Source organism: Ciconia boyciana, chromosome 1 (assembly GCF_034638445.1).
Source record: "Ciconia boyciana chromosome 1, ASM3463844v1, whole genome shotgun sequence".
NCBI lineage: Eukaryota > Metazoa > Chordata > Aves > Ciconiiformes > Ciconiidae > Ciconia > Ciconia boyciana.
Window position 1 is genome coordinate 2,991,724 of NC_132934.1, and position 24,005 is coordinate 3,015,728.

Here is a 24,005-nt window from a genome sequence, read left to right on the forward strand (position 1 = left end):
AAAAAAAAAAAAGAAAACAAACATTTTTCCCTTCTGTTGTTGTACTTACGGAAAGATGGTTTAAGTCCTGGCAACAAGCAAGCTATAAAGCAGCACCCCAGATTATATTTCAGAATACAAAATACGAGATTTAAAACATTTGTCTAATCTGTGTGCTGGATAACCTACCACAGAGCAGTAGCATAAGCAACTAAAATGATGCAAAGATGTCTACAAAGAATGCACAAAATCAAAAATACACTACAGATAGATCTAACAATGGAACTGTTACAAGAAAAACCTTGACAAGCTTGTGTTTCACCCTACTATCCTGGGAAAGATCAGTTCTTAAAACTCTTTTTCAGCAAATAACCACACTGCCATCACAAAGGCTTTGCTCTCCAGAAGCAGGGAGATAAACAGTTACAGAGATGGATGGAAAAGAAAGGGAAGCAGCAAGTGAATAGGAAGAGCAGTAATAATGACGACAGCTCTGTTGACTACTTGGAAACACAAGCAGAAGTAGTTTACAATCAGCTTTAAATAAAGTCTGAGTATCCATCCGGGCCATGTTAACAAGATGGTCAACTACCTTGAGAAACAGTGAGGTTACAAAGGGACTTGGAAAATCACCATGGTGGGTCAGCCGAGAGCACAGCCAATGCCACGTGCAGCCCAGAAAAATAAGGTGAGCACTGAGAGAAAGACTAGAAAGAAATAAGACTTTTTAAACTGAATTCACAACGGGGACTACGTCTGTCATTGGCAAAGTTTAGATCAAGACCAGAATTTTATGCCCCCACTCAGCTAGTAACACACCATCACTTGTATTATGCAAGAGACCCAAATGTATGATAAAAATACTTTCAACTTTGAAGATCATAGAGATTTATTTACTGTTGTGTCATCAACTCATCACTCAACTTGGGCATATCATTTCAACTAGTTGTTCTTAACCTTTTCTCATTTCAAACCCTGATATGCAAAAGGAGATAGATGAGTGGGAGACAGGCTGCACAAAGCAGTAACAGGTCAGAGTACACCACAAATACTGCTCTGCAAAAAAGTATTGCTGTTCCTCAAGTTAGTAGTGATTCCTCCAGTTAGAGAACCTTAATTTAGGAGAAAACCCCATATTTTTGCATTTCTGTTTTTTACTGCAAATGCCGCTCCTCTGCTTAGGGTATAAAGAACAAATCAAGAAAAAGGTACATTCTAGAAAGAAACTCAAGTGTTGGGGGTTGAATGTATTTATATTGCTAGCACCATTCCTAAACATAAAAAGCTTTTCACATTTTAAAAGGCAACTGTCTGTCTCCCTCTTGAATACTAAACTTTAAAAAAACAGGGATTTTATATTTAAATTGTATCTATTATTTTTCCACTCATTTATTACAAAGTTATCTAGAGTCCTCAGCCACACAGAAGCCCTTCACTTCTAATTATTTGTATCGCTTATTAGGATTTTAATTTTATTACTTTGAACAATTAAGGACAGAAAAGCTACAACATTTCCATATCGGTTTTAATATTTTCAGTACATTATAGCAAGTGTTGGATTTTTTTTTCAGTTCACCAGGCAGTGTTTTAAACGCTCATTTCTAAAAGCAGCAGTGCTGGGAAATTAAACAACTCTAGATTTAGAAAAATAGTATAAACCATCCTCTTGTCCATTGCTAGAACAACCCAGCTTCTCTGGTTGTTATTTTCCACCATTCATCTCTGCTTTACAGAGCTTGTTGTACATCAAAATTAAGAGGTATTTGAGCCATCTTATATGGCACCTGCCATTAAGGATAGCGGCGAGGCCAAAGGCTATCCACACCTACCGAAGAGTGATCTCAAATGCACAACTGCACAGTCCCCATACACTAGGTTGAGAAATAATTGCCGTAGCTCAGAAGCACGCTGCGGTCACTGAGTAAACACTGATGCGTAACAGCACCAAGCACAGACTTCAACATTTTCTGTCAGAGCAAGTCAAAGAATTCTGCAAGTCAGGAATCAGCATTCATAGCATTGCTAGAATAATATACTGATCCAGCTTGGAAGGAACCTCCGGAGGTTTCCAGTCCAACCCCCAGTTCAAGGCAGGGCTACCTTCAACGTTAGATCATGGCCTCCAGTGAAGGTTTGAAAATCTGCAAGCATGGAGCTTCGCAGTCTCTCTGGTCTCTTGCTCCTGGTGTTGAACTCCTCTCATGGGGAAGAATTTTCTCCTTATGTCCAGCCAGTTTCTCCCACAGAAATTGTTGATGGTTGCCTCCCATTTGTTCCGAGAGGCAGCCTGGCTCCATTTTTCCTCTAATTCTTTTAGATGGTCACAGACAGCCAAAAAATCCCTCTTTTCTGCAGGCTGAACAAACCAAATTACTGCAGCATCTTCTTATACGTTGTGTGCTTCTAACCCCCGCCACCCTGAGGGCTCTCCACTGGACCCGCTCCCGTATGCCTCCTTTCCTATATAAGAAAAGGTGTGTACCCTCCTTGTAGAGGGGCCCCCAAAACTGGACTTGCCTTGATCTTGGCTATGATCCTGCAAATGCAGGAGTGGGACATCCAAATACTGAGACACAATGTGATCCGGCACAGTACTGTGCAATCCAAAAAGTCTGCGAGGGAACCGAACCTTGTTTTCCCTAAGTCATTGCCATCCTGCACATACACTAAACTGAGGGTGCAATTAATACACCACCCCTGCTTTTTATTCCTTATTCTTGCTGCGGTAAGCGTGTTGGATAATGAAGATTAAAGATGCTATAAAACATGCAACAGTATCACATTTAATTAGATTTTCTCCCCTCAGCTTAGACTAGATTTCCCAAGTAGTTACCTGGTTTTTAATACTCTTATGACCTACTGTGTGCTATTCATACTAACAAAAGGACTAATAGATGTAGAATTGTATATAGAGGGGAAGAGTTATCACTACAAGACTCTGGTTAAGACTGATAATGCAAAAGCAGCCTTTTTCAGAGAACCTGAAAATTAGATGTACAGAAGAGAACTACAAGTGGTTCAAGGGTCCGGAAAAAGCACCTGAGGGTCCTTCAAGCCTCTTTCTTACACCCGCCTGGCTTAGCTAAATGGAAATTAATAAGTGATTTTTATTTTTTTTTCCTGAGGGTGGGAGGTTGGGGTTAGATAACGGCATAGTGTTTGAGTACCTGGACACAAAGATAAGTATAGGTAAGAGAGTACCCCAACATTTTTCTTCTGGCAGAGGTTGGGGTGCAGAGAGGAGCTACAGCAAGAGAAAACAGCTGGAAGGTGAATCAACAGGCAAACATCTTGTTATTCTTCTTTAAAAAGCTGATTTATCATGAGCAAATAGTACCAAAAGAAATCGTAGGTAATCCTTACCACCACCCTTTTTTTTTTCTTTTTGTTTTTTAACTCTGAAAGATGTCTACCTCTCCCATTGAAAATCATACTTAAATAAATACAAAATAACTGTATTTAGTCAAATAATAATAAGGATATTGGCCTGGATTACATAGAATTTGGGTTAGATAATCTGACAGTTATTTCTGATGTTAAAACCTACTTATCTATATCTACTTATTATTGTACTTATTATTACCTACAATACAATGAAATAAGCCTGAAAAAAGAGCTCTGCTTTGTATGAGCTAAAAATCGCAAGTTTATAGAAAAGAACCATGGCATCAGAACCATTATGCAGCTTGTTTAAAGGTCACAGTCAGTTTATAGTAAGGCTTAATTACCTTAAAAAGAAAATGTAGCTAAACATTTGCCTACCACAACATCCAATTTGGAAGGTTTCAATTTAGCATTTTACAACAAACTAGAACCTAAGTACTAGCAAGATATTTGTTAAAATTCTTCTTTCTTTCCTGACTTTGGCCAAAGTTTTCCTATCTGCTTGCAGTTAAACCTACATATTCCCTTAACAGGTTTTTCAAGAGTATTTTAGTTTTCCAAAAAGCATTGTAAAATAGATGTGAAAAGAGAGGAATTTTTTTTTTTTTTTAATTCTAGACCTCCACAATCCTGGAAGTCTATGAGCAGAGATAAAATGAAAGCCCTCAAGTAGGTGCTTCTTCAGGGCAAAAAAACCAGAATAATGGTTGTTCAAACTAGAAAACTAAATGCTTTCCGCCTGGGATACCAGCCTATTCTGAGTTCAGACAACAGATACGAAAATATGAACAAACAACTGAGAAAGGTTAAAAGAAAACAATGTGGTAGGTCACAATTTGAAAGAAAAAAAAGTCAAGTCATGCACAAATGCAGTATGACAAAAGGAAAAAAAGCTGAACCCTCTGAATAAAACAGCAAATAAATAGCAGCAACCTAGAAGGTTTCAGCTGCCTTGCTGGATGAATAAAGACAATGCTGACATTTAAAAGGAGGAGAATTGATCTACTGCTTTTACAAGGAACTCACTTTCAAAAGGTACAGGAAAGGAAAATGACAAAAAAAGTAGCTTATAGGTGTGTAGCCAGATCTAAACAAGCAGTTCACTAAATTCAATTTACACCTGACCTGCATGCGAAAAGGATCTAACCTGAAAAGTTCGCTTAAGAAACAGGAAGGTACTCACACTCCAGCTGTTGGGATTTTGCACTGGGCAAAAAGGCAGAATACCTACAAATGATGGTGTCTATTCAAAGAATTCAACACATGATAAATTTAAGAACAGACAATGCATTAGAGAACTGATCCTCCAACCTTCTAACACCGTAACTGTATCTAAAGAATGCTGAATTACACATGGTAAGGAATTTTCCAGTGGGTCATTTTGGTTTGGGGTGGCATGTGGCACCCCTGTTCCACCATATCTAAACAAACCAGCAACTGCAAGCAGCTGGAAACACATTCTTGGAGGGGGACCCCTCTGAGGGACTGTGGCATGGGGGTGACCCATGCTGGAGCAGGGACACCCTCAAAGGGACTGCAGTTTGTGAGTGACCCACGTTGGAGCAGGCACTCTGAGGAGAAGTGTAGCAGAGGAAAACCTGAAGAACCAAAGTGCTGCACAGGAAACCAGTACGAAGCAGAGTAGCAGAAAGAAACGCGTACAGATGACACCACCTTTCTGTGCCACCCATCATCTCATCAGAGGAACTGCGACAGATTGAGCATAAGCCATGGAAAAATAAGTTGAGAAAAGGGAGGGGAGTAAAGGTGTTGGACTTAAATTGCACCTGGAGAAGAGTGAGAAAACAAGTTTACTTAAGTGTTTTTTTGATTGTGTTCTCTTTTTCCTCCACCTCAAAACCCAAATCACTGATCAGAAGTTTGTGTTAACTAGCAGTAAATTAAGCAAGAGTTCCCAAAGAGGCTGTTTTGCCTGCAAAATTCCCACATTTTCCATGGATAATGGAGAGAATCACAGTATCGCAGATGGTTGAGGTTGGCAGGGACCTCTGGAGGTCATCTGGTCCAACCCTCCCGCTCAAGCAGGGCCACCCACAGCCAGCTGCCCACGACCGTGTCCAGATAACTTCTGAATATCTCCAAGGATGGAGATGCCACAACCTCCCTGGACAACCTGTGCCAGTGCTCGGTCACCCTCACAGTCAAAAGGCATTTCCTGACATTCAGAGGGAACCTCCTGTGTTTCAGATTGTGCCCATGGCCTCTGGTCCTGTCCCTGGGCACCACTGAACAGAGCCTGGCTCCATCCTCTTTGCACCCTCCCTGCAGGTATTTATACACAGTGGTAAGATCCTCCCTTGAGCCTTCTCTTCTCCAGGCTGAACAGGCCCAGCTCTCTCAGCCTTTCCTCATAGGACAGATGCTCCAGACCCTTCATCATCCTTGTAGAAGGGTCTAACATCCAGAAAGCAGAAGACTGTTGAGTACTTTGAGCCTCCACTGCTGGAAACACATAATGAGAAACTGATTAAGCCTGCTTTAAAATTGCATTTATATTTTTTAATTAGAAGCCTGACGTAAGTCTTATCAAGTAAGACTTGTATTTCATCTGTAAATGCATTCACTATTTTGGTTGCAAGGTGAATCAAGATGAAGCTGAAAAGTTACTGCCTTTGAGGGTGGGACATCCAAATAACGGGACACATGGAAAACTTGCACCCAAGCTACACTTAAGAAATCCAAAGATTGGGAATTGTGTGCTACCAAACTGCCACAGGCCAGTGTACAGCATAGTGTGAATTGGTATCAGGACAAACTAGTGAACACAAGCTAGCTAAGATGACCCTGAACTTAAAGAACAGCCAGATGGTCCTAAAGCAGGGAGCCTTTAGCTAAAAAGCATGGAAAATATGAAAAGCACACAGATCAGAGATAGCTATTCCTGACTGTCACTGCCTCCTTCCCCTTAAAAACAGGAAAAGGAGAAAAGGTACACAGGATGTGAGGATTAATGAGTAGCTGTAAAACGCTGATGATGAACAGTACTGAGTGTTGATTAACATACTGGATATTAAGATGATGAAAGAAATTGCTACCAATTTCGTTCACCTTTAAACCGCCTTGTAAGAATTAACAAGCTAAAAGCAAACAAATTGCTATAAAAGACTGAGGACTAAAGAAGATGATTCCTTTGCAATATTTTGGAAATAGCTGAGGTCACTCCCCTTCTTGAGATAAAAGGATTTGCTGACCAAATGATGCAGAAAGGGGGAGACTGATGCAGATGACTGAAGCAGAAAGGGGGAGAAGTTTGAAAGATTAGTTTGAAAGATTTCGAGCTACACACACACAAAAAGTGCTCACGTTGCAAGAAAACAGCTCATCCTGAGATAAGTAGTCAGCGTAAGCTTATTTGATGGGGGAAGGACAGGGAAAATGTACATATAGGAACAGGGTAAAAGGGTTACTTTTTGTTTGTGGGGTTTGTTTTCTCTTAAACGTAGCACCTTATATTAAGATTCCCACCAGCGCAGTCATCAACATTACTGAAATGCAACCACGTCTACAAAAGGAGGCAACAAGCAGCCGGCACATGGCACGGTGCCCAACAGTAAGAAAGTATATATGAAGGCTAAGGAGTAACACAATTCTTTTTTAATGCCTTAACAGAGCAGAAGAGTGTTTTCCAGAGAATCAAATTCCAGCACGCTGAACTCCACAATTTTCCTTTCTAAATCAATCATCCCATCTAGTCTTACCTTTTTTTCCCCCCCCCCAAAAGGAAATTTCAATGTTATCAGTTACAAGGACGGAGGAGGTCTATTAGATGAGACAGCCATTTCCCTACCACTATAGTACTGCCTTGATTATGTTACATTTTACAAAAGTTACTTTTAGATCTCCTGCTGCTAAGACTACTGCTCCTACTTTATGAAAACATCAAAACAAACCTGTTATAAACACATTAACGCAAAGTGCAAATGTCCTTTTTCTTCAGTGTTTAAATGGCAATGACCCAACCTAACTTGTTTTCCTCTACAAACTTTAAAATATTTATAAAATTATGTTCCTCACTTGCTGTCCTTTACTCCAGCTACATAAATTTAATTCTTTCGAATTTGCCTTAGTCCTGTCACCCATCAATCATTCTACTTCCTCCTCCACTCGCTGTAATTCATCAATGTCTTTCTAGTAATAAAGTGCTGAAACCGAAAGCAGTGCTCAAGGAACAGAGTGGCTAAAAACCACAAGAGAGGATTATCCGACTGCTTACTTGACTTTAACACAACACATGAGCAATTTCAACAACAGCATGGTCAAATGACTTCCCTGAAATGGGAAAGTCAGAGTATCTACTGGCATCACAGAATTGCCCGAGACTTTTTCCATTAGAGTGACAACTCGATGGAAATGAGACATGTATTGCCCCAGTACCTGTGATAGTTGTGTGCCTCAAATCCTCAGTAGCTCCTGGGCAATAAGATGAAATCAGCAAATCAAAGATTCAGTACCATCTACAAGAAGCACGTCAGACAGCTCAGCTACAGAACTCACTGCCAAAGGACAGCGTTGAAGCCAAAAGTTTAAATTGGTGCAAAAAGCGACTGGGACAAATTCAAGGAAGAAACAGCTATTGAGTGCTACTCAACACAAAAAGACACCAGCTTTTCTGTCAAAAGCTGCATATTGCCAAGTGCTGGAAGCTCGGAGAGTGTTTTGGAAAAAGATTGCTATTGCTTGCTCTGTCCTTACTCCCCCTTCTAAGCATCCTCTGCATCAGATACAGTATTGGCCTAAGACCACCTTTGGTCTGACCTTGAACAGACATCTATATTAAATCTCACTGGAGCACTGTCATGGACTAGCAATACAGCTGTAGGTATTCTGAAGGCAGCAAAAATAATAAAAAAGGCTTTTCCTTCCACTTTTCATTTCCATACTTTTTTGTCTCTGATTTAATGCATCCTTATTTAGTCTTAACTGCCATTAAAAGTATGTTTTTTCTCTGTCCCAAGTCTTCTCTCTGTATAAATGATGTCTAAAACAATGGGGTCCTAATGCATTAAAGTAAAACATCAGGATTTTCCTTTTAATGCAAACCTGCAGTTTCCCAAATTGATTCTCTTGCTGTCTTCATGATGACATTTCAGGTCTTTTATATTCCCTGTGTCCCATCTCTTGGTTATTAAAGGAATCTTTAACTGCTTTCAATTAGCTCTTCACCTCTTAATTTACTAACTTTTTTTAATTACAGAATTCATAAATTCACAAAAGGTAATATTAAACTGCAGTGCAAGACAACCATTGCCTCCTTCTCAAACACGCACACTGTCCCTACATCTTCATTTAGGAGCTGTTCAGCGTAAGTCTTCCTCTAGGTCTAAATGACAATGTTTCTTCTATCAAACCATTTTGAAAGTTACTTGGTAGCATTATGCCAACTTTACGAGACATAATTCAGTTTACTTCAGTGGGAAACATCTGGGCTAAGATCACCGCAGATGTTTTAAATGCTTTACTAAAAACTAAATTTATTACACCTTTTCACCCACCATTCTCTAGCTTTAAAGTTGCATTTCAAAAATGCAGTCAGATTTATCTAGAGTATTTTATATTGTCTCATAACCCAATCTATCTTCAACAATTTATCTTGGTGTTTGTTCCAATATTTTACTATGGGCAGAATTATGTCTGTACAATCCAGAGTTTAAAAAAGAATTCATGGAAAGACCAGTGATTACCGGAAAAACATCCGCTGTATTCAAAGATAAAGTGATAAAAGTGTAAATGTCTCACAGAATATAGTCCACAGCATACCTTAATAATAAAAATTACAAACAACATCAATGGCAAAAGAAATATTAACCTGAAGGTATGAAATACTACCAGGTTTATGAGTTGAAAAGGATGCAAATGTAAACCAAACCACAAAACTCTCAAGCTGTTACGAGGGCACTCCCAAGAAAGGATGCATCATTACATGGCGGGAGCAATTGCCTTGAGCAAAGAACTCCTCATCACTGCATCCACACTATAACCAGGAAGGATTAAATTTAATGTTCAGAAATGCCCATTCCCAAAAGCGTACGTCATAACGTTACAGACACCTCTCCCTTTATTACGGGCAATGTCTGTCACGTAAGCTGCAGCTTACTTTCACCATAAAAAGATGCTAGACACCTCTTCTCCACCTTCGTTACAGCATGTTTTCTTATTTAATAAACTTTCATCGGCTTAAATGAATGGTTGTTATTAGTAGAGCTAACAGCCACACGATAATACTCTAGAGAGGTATCAATGCTTGTTGGTGCATTAACTAAGAGCAGAGGAGCTGAGGTCAAGCACGTGTCAATGCAAATGAAGCAGTATTAGGCACTAACAGTTTAATGCAATAGACTGCCTCAGATAATGGAAATTACAGGATAAAAAGAATGAGATAAAGTTATTGATAAGTATACTGAGGGAAAAAATGATAAAATGTTTCAAAGGGAAAGAAACTCTCCACGTTCTAATGTCTTTAAACCTAGCCTAGCAAGTTTGCTTAAAAAAAAAAAAGATCAGAAAACAGAATTTAAAGAGGAAAAAAAGAAAAAAAAAAAAACAGAAAGATACAGAAAAGAGGTGAAAATTTTCTAACAAAACATAGCACCAATGCGTCTCATACAAGGAATTTAGAAGTATTCTACCAAACTTAATTACTTAAGCTTTACAATGCTCCTTGAAGGCGGACAAATAATACTAATAAATCCTAGCATCTGAGTAAAGGTACAGTATTTTAAATGAATGAGCAGCAGACAGAAGAAAGCTCATGATTTCCATGCTTATGTGTGAATCAGTAGAACATATCCTATGCACGCATCAACTTAATAAAAACAAAGCTGCCTTCTTTCTCACCCGTACCTCAACCAAACAGCTAACAGAAATCACGAGGTTTGCCAATCATTAAAACCTGATACAAAACAGTTCCTTTCAGCATCAACACTCATACACCTCAGTAGATAATCTGAAATGAGATACAATCCTTGAGATGTCACCTTCTCAATTCTGTTTTCTAAAAGGCTTCCTTGTAATCAAGAAGGTCAACAATGACAAGACACAATGTCAGCTGGGGAAAGACTTCAAGGCAAGAACTATTGGGAAAATATTACTATTTTTATAATTCAGAAGGTAGAGAATTTCAAGCAGGGCCAAAATTTAAATTTTGTAATAAAAGCATTTCTACAGAATTCCAAAAGGTCTCTTATTTCCATTTACGGCATTAATTCCAAAATACAAAACTGTTTCACAGCAGTACCTGAATCCCAGCTCTGCAGTAAGAAACACAGAAACAAAATGAAGGACTGTTTTTCCTGATTTTCATTGTTCCAGCTGAAAGGCAGACAGTAAATAAAACACATACCGAGAACAGCATTGCAATTTTTTATTTCGTTATTTCACTTATACTTATAGTCTAAGAAGTCTGCTCACTACACGGTACTTCTAATTGAAAGACTCTCCTCGCACTATACTGAGGAAAGCCACAGGTAGCAGCTACATTCAAGTAACGAAAATGAAAACTCTCAACAACTGTTCCCAGGGCTACAAACATCCAGTGATTTCTGGGAAGATGTTAATCGCTCCAAATGCCTTTGTAGAGGATTAACATGAAGTGCATAGAAAGGCAGGGGACACTTATCGAGTAGGACACATTCATTACGGGATGAGCAAGAAGAGGCCAAATATGCACGTGTGTACACACACAGAGCAATATCCTCTCTTTGCTCCTGAGAAAACATTTCAATATTTTCTCTTTGTTTGATTCCCACTTCCCACAGCAAGTGAGGTTCCTTGTCCTCATACACTGTTCTCCAAAATATCTTTACCCATGCTTAGTCTCCCCTCTATTTCCTTTTCCTATGCCACCTCTCCCTTCTGGCTGGCTCAGTAGCTTTATGTTCATTTTTGCACAGCATTTCCACTTATTAAAATGTCATCAGCTTCTGACTGTGTTCTCACCCACTAAGTAGCCCAGTTGTGTTGTAAAGCCCTGCAGTTAAAAAAAACAAACACTTTTTTGTAAAATACTTTGGCATGCTGACAACGGAGCTGGTCAGCAGCTCTAGTTTAGACCAGTATGTTCCTGATATAAAAGGTTAGATTTCACAACAAAGTAATGCTCTTCAAAAAGTTAACCCAATACAGTTCTTACAATCTATGGAGCTGAGCAAAAACACATTTAATGCATCATAAGGATGCCGGTGGTGAACTCAGTATGCTTTAACTATGCTGCATCAGCACAACTGAAAATGACCTGATTTACCTGCAAACCAATCTCCTCTCCTGTACAGCTGGATGCCGCGCCAACTACATTTAATTGAATGCAACAACAATAACAGCCACTAGCTCGACTCTAGAAACTGAACAAACTGGCAACAATGCAAATTTGCAGTAAGAAAGCGGTCAGCTCTGAGAAAAGCCTGATGCTATTATTCACTTCAGAAAGCAGAGCAGAAGACATAGATTCTTCTTTCCCTGACATAAGGAAACTGAAATAGAAGTCCTTAACATTGAAAAAGAAAGAAAAGTAGGTGTTGGAGCGTTCCCTAGCCTATTTCTTGAGAAACAAATTACTGGCACTTCAGCTTTGTATTTCTTGGGACAAAGACAGGCAGGCTAAAGGAGAAGGATGTGCTCATGAGTAAAACACATATACACATCAGTTCCTAGCTCTGCAACACAAGGAAGTGTGAAGTTAAACTTCAGTGAAGACTAGTCAGAGGGCTCCATACTTCCTTCTTTCCACCTTCGTTCCTCCTTCTTGGTGTCCTCCTAATAAAAAGAATTTCAACTGGAAATAGCAGTTATCCTCACTCCTATCCTAGGGATATATTTCTGCACTTTCATGGAGTTTTGTTACTGTCCTGGTTTCGGCTGGGATAGAGTTAATTTTCTTCCTAGTAGCTGGTATAGTGCAGTGCTTTGGATTTTAGTATGAGAATGATATTGATAACACGCTGATGTTTTGGCTGTCGCTAAGCGGTATTTACATTGGTCAAGGACCTTTTTTTTGTTTTTTTTTCCCCAGCTTCTCATGCTCTGCCAGGCGCCCAAGAAATGGGAGGGGGCACATCCAGGATAGTTGATCCAAACTGACCAAAGGGCTATTCCATACCATATGATGTCATGCCCAGTATATAAACTGGGGGAGTTGGCCGGGGGTCTGCGACCGCGGCTCGGGGACTGGCTGGGCGTCGGTCGGCGGGTGGTGAGCGGTTGTATAATTTTATTTTATTTTATTATTTTTTTTTCCCTTTCCCTTTTGTTTCCTCCTTGGGTTTTGTTCCTCTTTCTCTCTCATTGTATTCCTTCTCAGTATAATTCATTATTATTATTATTATTATTATTATTTTGTTCCAATTATTAAACTGTTCTTGTCTCAACCCACGAGTTTTCTTACTTTTGCTCTTCCGATTCTCTCCCCATCCCACTGGGGGAGTGAAGAGCGGCTGTGTGGTGCTTAGTTGCCAGCTGGGGCTAAACCACGACAGTCCTTTTGGCGCCCAACGTGGGGCTCGAAGGGTTGAGATAATAACAGATTAACCAGAGTGTATTAAGGAATTCAGATCTGTTAGTAGTTGTGGGACGTGATATTGATCCATCTGTTCCTAGCATTGGTTTACCTGATCTGCACCATGCTCATTTTTTTGCTGTACATGTTAAAGATCGGTGTTGGTTTTTGCAGTTTGCTGTGCTCTGCTTTAATTGGTGATGTTTTGCCTGTGAGATTTGTTATTAAAACAGTGACCTTGGGTTTATTTTGGTATCTAAGTGCTGTACTGAAACCGTTATTGTATGTCGGGTATCAGCTTATGGAGACAATCGCAATTATACCTCTGCCTCTGAGAGGTTTTTTATGGAGAAATGCAGAATTGTACCTTCACTACTTTCTTCTACAATGCTTCCTCCTTCATTACAATAACTTTTCAGTATTTTGAACAACCTTGGGTAGTTAAGATACTTCTATTGGTATTGCTTGGGAATATTGTTTCGATCTTGTCCAAGGTTAGTAAGCAATTTAAGAACATAATTCAGAGATCTGCCCCAAGGCTGGATAGTTATGAGTGGCAGGGTGTGTGGGATAGCATGGGCAAATGCCTAGGACGGTGGGCACCTCCAGTGTTTTGGAACTTCACCCCTGAACAAGTGCAGAATCCTGAAAAATTAGTAGACTATTTGGAAAAAGTATGCTGTCACCCTGGCAATTCTAGGGAGACACAAATCACTGCCATGTGCTGGGGTCTGGCCCATGCCTACCGAGCCCTGTCCAACACTATTCAGTACCCTCAGGATCCGGTGGCAAAATGCCAGGCACTGCAGCTGCTCCAGCCCCCCCTGCGACAGGCACTGCGGCTGTTCCGACTACCCCTGCGACAGGCACTGCGGCTGTCCCGATTACCCCTGCAACACGCACTCCGGCTGCTCCAGCCCCCTGCGACAGGCACTGCGGCTGTTCCGACTGCCCCTGCGACAGGCACTGCGGCTGTCCCGATTACCCCTGCGACAGGCGCTGCGGCTGTCCCGATTACCCCTGCGACAGGCACTACGGCTGCTCCAGCCCCCCCTGCGACAGGCACTGCGACTATTCCGGCTACCCCTGCGACAGGCACTGCGGCTGTCCCGACTACCCCTGCGACAGGCGCTGCGGCTGTCCCGATTACCCCTGCGACAAGCACTGCGGCTGTCCCGATTACCCCTGCGACAGGCGCTGCGGCTGTCCCGATTACCCCTGCGACAGGCACTACGGCTGCTCCAGCCCCCCCTGCGACAGGCACTGCGACTATTCCGGCTACCCCTGCGACAGGCACTACGGCTGTTCCGACTACCCCTGCGACAGGCACTGCAGTTGCAGCTGCTCCGGATAACTCCGTTACAAGCATTGCGGTTCAAACAGGGAACGAACCCGTGTCAGTATCAGTCGCCCCTATACATAAAAAGAAATCCTGGAAGCGAAAGTCAACTCGTTTAGAAAGGGAAGATGAAAGAGCAGGGCTATCACAGGGAGAGGAAGAGGAAGAACTCGTAAATGAGACAGAAACCACCCGATCCCTATCCCTAAGTGAGCTGCGAGATATGCGAAAAGATTTCAGCCGTCGTCCAGGGGAGCACATTGTCACCTGGCTGCTCCGATGCTGGGATAGTGGGGCCAGTAGCCTGGAATTGGAGGGTAAGGAAGCCAAGCAGCTGGGATCTATTTCTAGGGAAGGGGCATTGACAAAGCAATTGGAAAAGGGGAACCAGCCCGCAGCCTCTGGAGCCGACTCCTGTCAGCTATAAAGAAAGATATCCTTTCAAGGAAGATGTTGTATATCGCCCTGGGAAATGGACCACCATGGAAAAAGGCATCCAGTACCTGAGGGAATTAGCTGTGCTGGAAGTGATTTATAGTGACCTGAACGACGTGCGGTCACCCATAGATCCAGATGAGGTCCAGTGCACAAGACCTATGTGGCGGAAGTTGGTACGAAACGCACCACCGTCGTGTGCCAACTCATTGGCAATACTGACCTGGAAAGACGGAGACAGTCCAACAGTGAATGAAGCTGCTAGTAACCTCCGGGAATATGAAGAAAGTATCTCTTCCTCCCTTGTCTCAGCTGTGGAGAAACTGTCCCAGGAGTTCCAACGGTTCAAAGAAGATATGTCCTACTCCCCACCTATACGGACCAGTGTCTCAGCTATTAGGAGTCAGCGTTCTTCTGCTCAAGAGAGGATATAGAGGGTACACACCACGGGCACTCTATGGTTTTTCCTGCGTGACCACGGAGAGGACATGAGGAAGTGGGATGGAAAACCTACCTCAACCCTAGAGGCACGGTACGTGAGTTGCAAGGAAAAACAATCACCAAGGGGGTTCTTCCAGGAAAATTGCTGCTCAGTTTCCAGTGGACAATTCCCCAGACAGAGTAAAAGGGCTGATCTTACTTCTGATTTTAATGAAGAAACTCCTGACTCGTATATACAAGAAATGGGTAATGAATATTATGACCAGAATTACGGGCCCTGCCTCCAGCCAGGTGGAGGAAAGGGACATCCGGGTTTACTGGACTGTGTGGATTCGATGGCCTGGCACATCAGACCCACAGGAGTATAAGGCTCTAGTAGACACCGGTGCACAGGGTACCCTAATGCCATCAAGCTATATCGGGCAGAACCCATCTGTATTTGTGGAGTGACAGGGGATCCCAACAGCTGACTGTCTTGGAGGCTGAAGTGAGCCTAACTGGGAATGAGTGGCAAAGCACCCCATTGTGACTGGCCCTGAGGCTCCGTGCATCCTTGGCATAGACTACCTCAGGAGAGGGTATTTCAAGGACCCAAAAGGGTACCGGTGGGCTTTGGTATAGCTGCCTTGGAGACGGAGGAAATTAAGCAGCTATCTACCGCCTGGTCTCTCAGAGGACCCTTCTGTTGTGGGGTTGCTGAGGGTTGAAGAACAACGGGTGCCAATTGCTACCACAACGGTGCACCGGAGGCAATATCGTACCAACCGAGACTCCCTGATTCCCATCCATGAGCTGATTCGTCGACTGGAGAGCCAAGGAGTGATCAGTAAGACTCGCTCACCTTTTAACAGTCCTATATGGCCAGTGAGAAAGTCTAATGGAGAGTGGAGACTAACAGTAGACTATCGTGGCTTGAATGAAGTCACGCCGCCCCTGAGTGCTGCTGTGCCGGACATGCTGGAACTTCAATACGAACTGGAGTCAAAAGCAGCCAAATGGTATGCTACAATTGATATTGCTAATGCGTTTTTCTCAATCCCTTTGGCAGCAGAGTGCAGGCCACAGTTTGCTTTCACCTGGAGGTGTTCAGTACACCTGGAATCGACTTCCCAGGGGTGGAAACACAGCCCTACCATTTGCCATGGACTGATTCAGACTGCACTGGAACAGGGCGAAGCTCCAGAACATCTGCAATACATTGATGACATTATCGTGTGGGGCAATACAGCAGAGGAAGTTTTTGAGAAAGGGAAGAAAATAGTCCAGATCCTCCTGAAAGCCGGTTTTGCCATAAAACAAAGTAAGGTCAAGGGACCTGCACAGGAGATCCAGTTTTTAGGAATAAAATGGCAAGATGGACGTCGTCAGATCCCAATGTATGTGATTAACAAAATAACAGCCATGTCTCCACCAACTAGCAAAAAGGAAACACAAGCTTTCTTAGGCGTTGTGGGTTTTTGGAGAATGCATATTCCAAATTACAGTCTGATCGTAAGCCCTCTTTACCAAGTGACCCGGAAGAAGAATGATTTCAAATGGGGCCCTGAGCAACGACAAGCTTTTGAACAAATTAAACGGGAGATAGTTCATGCAGTAGCCCTTGGGCCAGTTCGGGCAGGGCAAGACGTAAAAAATGTGCTCTACACTGCAGCTGGAGAGAATGGCCCTACCTGGAGCCTCTGGCAGAAAGCACCAGGGAGACTCGAGTCGACCCCTAGGGTTTTGGAGTCGGGGATACAGAGGATCTGAGGCCCGCTATACTCCAACTGAGAAAGAGATATTAGCAGCATATGAAGGGGTTCGAGCTGCTTCAGAAGTGGTTGGTACTGAAGCACAACTCCTCTTGGCACCTCGACTGCCGGTGCTGGGATGGATGTTCAAGGGAGTGTCCCTCTACACATCATGCAACTGATGCTACGTGGAGTAAGTGGGTTGCACTGATCACACAACGGCAGACTCGGATAGGAAACCCCAATCGCCCAGGAATCTTGGAAGTAATTATGGACTGGCCAGAAAGCAAAGGTTTCGAATATCGCCAGAGGAGGAGGTGACGCGTGCTGAGGAGGCCCCACTGTACAATAAATTGCCAGAAAATGAGAAGCAGTATGCACTGTTCACTGATGGGTCCTGTTGTATTGTAGGAAAGCATCGGAGGTGGAAGGCTGCTGTATGGAGTCCTATACGACAAGTGGTAGAAACTGCTGAAGGAGATGGTGAATCGAGCCAATTTGCAGAACTAAAAGCCATTCAGCTGGCTTTAGACATTGCTGAACGAGAAAAGTGGCCAGTGCTCTATCTCTATACTGACTCATGGATGGTGGCAAATGCCCTGTGGGGGTGGTTACAGCAATGGAAGCAGAACAATTGGCAGCGCAGAGGCAAACCCATCTGGGCTGCAGCATTGTGGCAAGATATTGCTGCCCGGGTAGAGAACCTGATTGTAAAAGTGCGTCACGTAGATGCTCACGTACCCCAAGAGTCGGGCCACTGAGGAACATCAAAATAACCAGCAGGTGGATCAGGCTGCTAAGATTGAAGTGGCTCAGGTGGATCTGGACTGGCAACATAAGGGTGAATTATTTATAGCTCGGTGGGCCCATGACACCTCAGGCCATCAAGGAAGAGATGCAACATATAGATGGGCTCGTGATCGAGGGGTGGACTTGACCATGGACACTATTGCACAGGTTATCCATGAATGTGAAACATGCGCTGCAATTAAACAAGCCAGCGGTTAAAGCCTCTGTGGTATGGAGGCGATGGCTAAAATATAAATATGGGGAGGCCTGGCAGATCGATTATATCACACTCCCACAAACCCGCCAAGGCAAGCGCTATGTGCTTACAATGGTGGAAGCTTAACCACCGGATGGCTGGAAACATATCCTGTGCCCCATGCCACCGCCGAACACTATCCTGGGCCTTGAAAAGCAAGTCCTGTGGTGACATGGCACCCCAGAAAGAATTGAGTCAGACAACGGAACACATTTTCGAAACAGCCTCATAGACACCTGGGCTAAAGAGCATGGCATTGAGTGGGTATATCACATTCCCTATCATGCACCAGCCTCTGGGAAAATTGAACGATATAATGGACTGTTAAAGACTACACTGAGAGCACTGGGTGGTGGGACATTTAAACATTGGGATACACATTTAGCAAAGGCCACCTGGTTAGTCAACATTAGAGGATCTGTCAATCGAGCTGGCCCTGCCCAATCAAAACTTTTACACACTGTAGAAGGGGATAAGGTCCCTGTAGTACACATAAAAAACATACTGGGGAAGACAGTTTGGGTTACTCCTGCCTCAGGCAAAGGCAAGCCCATTCGTGGGATTGCTTTTGCTCAAGGACAGGTGTACTTGGTGGGTAATGCGAAAGGATGGGGAAGTCCAATGTGTACCTCAAGGGGATTTGATTTTGGGTGAGAATAGCCAATGAACTAAATGGTATGATGTTAATTGCTATATAATACTGTGTGTCATCACTTTTATGGTTATTATACACCATATCAATGGTATTTCAATAAGGATCACCCAGATTAGTGAAAAATGAACTTCGATGAAAGCAAGCAAAGTGCAGAAGTGATGGAACCAGAACTGGCTTCAGCATCCAGAACAATCCAGAACAATTCAGATTCAGAACAATCCAGCACCATGCAGCATCTCTTCTGCCCTGAAGGACTATTATGACAGATGAAGCCCAAAGTCATGAACTAAATGACCTTAATAAACATTTTAGAAGGATGACTCATAGACCAAGGGAATGATAATTGTGTGTACATATATATATATATATATATATATACCAAGAGACAGGAAAAAAAAATGGTGGTGATTAATTGTATTAGAAAGGGTAGAACCTGGGCATGACGTAAATGGTATGGAATAAGCGGTGCATACTGTCCTGGTTTCGGCTGGGATAGAGTTAATTTTCTTCTAGTAGCTGGTATAGTGCAGTGCTTTGGATTTTAGTATGAGAATGATATTGATAACACGCTGATGTTTTGGCTGTCGCTAAGCGGTATTTACATTGGTCAAGGACCTTTTTTTTTGTTTTTTTTCCCCAGCTTCTCATGCTCTGCCAGGCGCCCAAGAAATGGGAGGGGGCACATCCAGGATAGTTGATCCAAACTGACCAAAGGGCTATTCCATACCATATGATGTCATGCCCAGTATATAAACTGGGGGAGTTGGCCGGGGGGTTGCGATCGCCGCTCGGGGACTGGCTGGGCGTCGGTCGGCGGGTGGTGAGCGGTTGTATAATTTTATTTTATTTTATTATTTTTTTTTTTCCCTTTCCCTTTTGTTTCCCTCCCTTGGGTTTTGTTCCTCTTTCTCTCTCATTGTATTCCTTCTCAGTATAATTCATTATTATTATTATTATTATTATTATTATTTTGTTCCAATTATTAAACTGTTCTTGTCTCAACCCACGAGTTTTCTTACTTTTGCTCTTCCGATTCTCTCCCCCATCCCACTGGGGGGGGGAGTGAGAGAGCGGCTGTGTGGTGCTTAGTTGCCAGCTGGGGCTAAACCACGACAGTTACTTGACACAATCCCGCCCCAAAGGAACTGTACTCCCGCACTAATAAATCAAGTTCAGAGTAAGTGTTTCACGGTCTATTGGAATTAAAAGATTTTTTTAAAAAACTCTGTATACTTTGACAAAGTAGTAATAGTTCATTAAAATTGCAAAGCTAGACACATAAAAGCCAGGAAATGCAAAGAAAGTAGCCTAAGCAATTTTCATTTAATCTTATTATGATATGACCTTTAATTACTTGATTCAACAACATTTCTTCCTTCAACTGTTTTCAGCATTTCATCTCTTAGATTATTTAAACAAATGGTAAATATTAATTTCTCCCTATGGGTACCTCATGGGTCAACAGTAGAGCCAGAACAATTAGATCAAGACCACAGACCTCTACGATACTTGACTTAATTAAGTAACCCGCTAGGCAGAGCGTAGTGCCCTTCAATACACAGCCCAGTGCCGGGGGAGACCAGACACGGAACTGCTTCCTCCACGCAAGAATCCTTCTGTCCTTGCCCACTGCTGTCCATCCTGCTGTGTGCCTTCTCCTTCAAGTTCTGGCTTGGCTATTGTGTTGTGTAGCCCATCTAAAACATCTTTTCCAGAAGAATTCGATTACTGCCTTCTAGCAATCAAGCTCATGCTTCCAGGCCAAGTGCTAGCTATGCCCCCAACTCCAACTTGCCTCTGCCGCCAGCTCCGCTGCTCTCCCTTTTGGGGACTGCCCACTGCCTTTTCTTAGGAAGCTCCTTCTGCATCAGAATTCCCCTCTCAGCACCTGATCACAGAATCATAGAATCATTTAGGTTGGAAAAGACCTTTAAGATCATTGAGTCCAACCCTTAACCCAGCACTGCCAAGTCCACCACTACACCATGTCCCTAAGCGCCACACCTACAGGGCTTTTAAATACCTCCAGGGATGGGGACTCCACCAGTTCCCTGGGCAGCCTGTTCCAGTGCTTGATCACCCTTTCGGTGAAGACATTTTTCCTAATATCCAATCTGAACCTCCCCTGGCGCAACTTGAGGCCGTTTCCTCTTGTCCTATAGCTTGTTACCTGGGAGAAGAGACTGACAATCACCTCACTGCAACCTCCTTTCAGGCAGTTGTAGAGAGCGATGAGGTCTCCCCTCAGCCTCCTTTTTATGTTTTACGTTTAACAGAAAACACACACACGTGTGTGCAGGTGCACTCTGCCACGTAAAAGTGAATGTTACTTTTAGCAATTTAGTGTGTGAAAAAACAGATCCTTTACAGAAAAACATACAAACTCATACTTTAAAAAAGCATATAGAGAAACTGAAAATAACTGAAATGTATTCAGTCTCAAACAGGAGTTCTGTCTGTTCCGGACCCTCCTGATTTCTGCAAAGCTTCACAATTCAAAGGAGATTGGAACTAGGCTCTTTTAACACAACCTGTGTAAGGTGCAATTACAGAACAGCAAACCTGATCCTGCCGGCTCACCAGAGTGTGTATTATCAAGATGCTGGAGGAACACAGAACGTGAATACATGATATTTGAAGCTTATCCGTGCTACTCTAGATGGATACAGAGCCAAAAACGAAAAAGCTGCCACTTAAAAATTTTAAGTTCATACAAATGTAAGCTGTCACAAAATACCTTTGCATTGTGTTCATACTACTGGGAAAAGCTGCCATTCTTTTATTAACAATTCTTCACAGCATTACTCAGTCATTGCACATTAGAACCAGCAGCTGGAGAGTTTTGAGTGATAATGAAACCTGTAACAAGCCATCTTCGGCCGTCTTTTCCAAACAATAAGGGAATTAAAATTTCAATTTAAATGCAGAGGTTTGAAACACGCTTCAGTGGCGAAATTACTTCAATTAATGTGAGTGGAATACAAAGAACAGACTGCAGAAATGTGATGCAGCAACCAGAAATTATACCATTAGAGTGCTTGCATCAACCTAACGCAACGACTGCAAAGGTCTAATTTCAACTGTACATATCACAAGGCTACAGGCAACAATATTAATCAGTGCTCCAATTTCAATGTGAGGGATACAAGCTCCTTGTCAGATCACTTTGGGCTTTTTATAATCCATGAGCATCTGTTTACCTTGAGGAATGAAACAAAAGGACAGAGAGATCTATATACACTCTGCATCCCTGACAGTTTAGTAATTATTTTACATAATATTCATATCATATAAAAGTAGAAAGACATTATCCTGCAGCCAGTGAGTGATTACAACATCACAGTCTTGCAGAGGCAGCATTAACAGAAGATGGCAAAAGCCAATGAGCCTACGATGACTTTTGTCTATGAAAAAGCTCCAAATGCAGGTGGGTTACTATTTCTTGATTACAGGTACACTTGTCTTCAAATGAGAATTGCAAGTGTCAATGAACGGCTGAAATAGTGTGTTCAATTTTCACTTGAGGTGTCTCTGCATTCCTTGACATATTAAAAAAACACCAACCCTCACAGCTGCTTTTTATATCATTATCATTTGATTTCTTATATAGATACTCTATTTTGGGAAAAAAACAACCAAACAATAAAAAACAGCTTGGTATACTACAGAAGTTCGTACTTCAGTGACGTCTAATATTGGCTCTACCTCATAGCCTTGGGCAACCTTACCTACACACACACACATATGTGTGTATATATATAAGCATATATATAAAAAAACTGCACACACGGTATGTTGCAAACCAATAAGATATCACAAACACACATATTGCAAGCCTTTTCTGAAGCATATTATATGATAAATCCTAAGAATTGTTACTTTTCTTCTTACACTTCCTATCTTATATTCCAGATAGGAAATGAATTACTTTTCTGGCATTTCCTTCTGAAAATAACTTTTTTTGGATTTAAAAAACCAACCAGCCAACCAACCAAAACATAAACACCAAACCAAGCAAACTGGCAAGTCCATCAGTAAAAGAAAGCACCAACATTTCAATTAATACTGAAGTTAACTCTGAATACCATGTTTTTCCCCCTACACTGAACGCACTTAATTTACATCTACTTCTTTCTCTCTCATAATTGAAAATATCAGACGAACACCACATTCCAATCTCCTCTATCAGAAACCTGACAAAAGTTTTGGCAAAACCTGACTGTACTCTTCTCATTTATGCTGCCTCAAGTCATTGCATTGCTGATCTGTTTTCAGGAATTCTAAAGGTTTTACGTAACATTTTATAAAGTATCATCAAAATTTCACTCTACATCACACAACAGAAATGGATACATTACCCACCCCAGACAGCTTACAATACAGTGGGAAAGTTGTAAGACAATAATTCATATTAGAAGGACAGTGAGACTCTAAGGAGAATAAGATTGAGAGGGCTCCTGGAAGATGGTTTTAGAAAGGAAGAAAGGGAAAATTGTGACCAGATTATAGAAAGATGATTGCACCTGGTGTGGCATGAAAACAGAGCATGAGCAACAGAAGAAACCAGGACGGTGACAGCAGAGTGAAATCAGACAAGAGGATGTGACAGCAACAACAAAAATCCAGATAGGGTTACACATGGCATCAGAGAAAGGGATGCAAAGACTGACGTCAAACTGTTGAAAATGTTTCAGATGGAACAAGGTAAGTTTTAGAGAGTCATATTTAAGGTAAAATGAGATAAAACGGAAAGAAGGAAATTAAAGTTCAAGTCTGGGCTCTAGGAATATGAGGTGACAACACTAAGACTTCCAGCTCTTTATCCTGTTAAATAATGACTTATTAAAAAAAAGTAAAGAGGCACAGCGAAGAGAAATACAAAGGATAGTAAAGTTGAAAAAAACAATAACAAAGGAAGGTAATGAAAAGATTTCCTTAAAGGCATTCTCTGGCAAACACAAAGAGGAATATGAACAGACATACTTCTTTTGCCTTCACTTTTGAACCACAGACTGCTTAAGGTTGGAAAGGACCTCTAGAGAACATGGAATCTACTGCTCAAGCATGGTCACCCAGAGCCAGTTGCCCAGGACCCCGTCCAGTTTGTTTCTGAAAATTTTCCACGGATGGAGACTCCACAACCTCTCTGGGCAACCTGTTCCGGTGTTCCAACCATCCTTACAGTAAAAAAGTGTTTTCTTAGGTTCAGACATAACTTCCTATGTTTCAATCTGTGTCCATTGCCTCTTCTCCTGTCACTGACCACCACTGAGAATAGTCTGGCTCTGTTTTCTTTGCATGCTCCTGTCAGACGTTTATAACCATGAATAAGATCTCCCTGAGGTTTCTCTTCTCTAAGTGAATGAGTCTCAGCTCTCTCAGCCTCTCCTTATATGTGAGACACTCCTGTCCCTTAACCATCTCTGTGATCCTTCACTAGACTCGATTCAGTAACTCCATCTCTCTCTTGTACTGGAGAGCCCAGAACT

The 24,005-nt window shown here is 42.1% G+C and overlaps 1 protein-coding gene across 2 annotated transcripts in view; it reads right to left on the bottom strand.

Annotated features, from left to right (window-relative positions):
* Nucleotides 1-24,005, bottom strand: part of EXOC4 (exocyst complex component 4) — a 421,757-nt gene that overhangs the window by 373,049 nt on the left and 24,703 nt on the right. The window lies entirely within an intron of this gene.